Below are 1,087 nucleotides of genomic sequence, written 5' to 3'. Positions count from 1 at the left end.
TTTTTTTTTTTAAATCTCCTGGAATAACGTTTTGTAACGTGTGGACAACTGTGTTCTCTGGCAAATGTCAGAAATCAAAGTAATTCAGGAGGCATGAAGGCTCCTAATATATGTACGAATGTGACGCTAGTTGTGACGTCACAAAGGCGTTCGCTTTGAAGCTGCCTAACAGCAGGTTGTCGCAGTACTTTGATGTTGCTGACGTCATCGGTCAGTGCGCCTTTGTGAGTGAAGCGGTAACTGCTCGTTTCGCTTTGATGTTCGGATTTTATCAGAGGCGAATCATCACTGAGGCTTCTTTGTTACGTCACGCAGCGTCGCGCACCAAAACGTCGCGCAGAAACAGCGCGAGGCACGGCGCGTGACGTAAATACGTTATTGGTAAATAAACATCCGCGAGGAGACGCTGAAAGCAGGAAGGGTGTTGTAGAGAAACGTGTGTTCGCAGCTTCTCTGTGGACTGTACGGTCTGAACTGGCAGCTTCACATATTTGACGAGTTTTAACAACTACTTTAATGTTTATGATTTTTCTGACTTCATGTAACTTTAGAGCCCTCTTAAGTTTTATCAGCTTTTGCAAATTAACAATTTTTTCAACTGTTTTTGATACATATTCAAATTACACATCACTTTCATTTTTGTTTTGGAAGTGTTGCATCCTGGGAGGCTTTCAGAGAAAACTACAATCAGATTTGTAGTTTTCTCTGAAAGCCTCCCAGAATGCAACACTTCCATGGACTTCAGTTTTATGAGTTAAAAAGAATATCTAAAACAGGAAGAGAAGGTTTTGTAACTCAGAAAGCACCATACAAATTCACATGTGTGACCATCAGAGTCTTCTGCTGCTGATGGTTTCAGACGCTCTCACATCTGACTTGATGGTTTTCACACAGCAGCTGTTTCACATTTATTTTTCAGTTTGCCTTCATATGAACTTGGCTGTCAGGGAGTGAGAGACACAGGTGTGTGGTTACCATGGTAACTATAATGGCAGCAGCATGAACATTTCTTCTGATCCTGGTTCTTTTTAGAGTTCATGTAACAAAATAGGAGCAATTTGTTTATCTCTGATTATTGTAAAGTGAT

Source organism: Nematolebias whitei, unplaced genomic scaffold (genome assembly GCF_014905685.2).
Source record: "Nematolebias whitei isolate Nwh7 unplaced genomic scaffold, NemWhi1 Nwh_scaf_260, whole genome shotgun sequence".
NCBI lineage: Eukaryota > Metazoa > Chordata > Actinopteri > Cyprinodontiformes > Rivulidae > Nematolebias > Nematolebias whitei.
The sequence above is the reverse complement of the archived record's forward strand: the minus strand, read 5'-3'. Positions refer to the sequence as shown.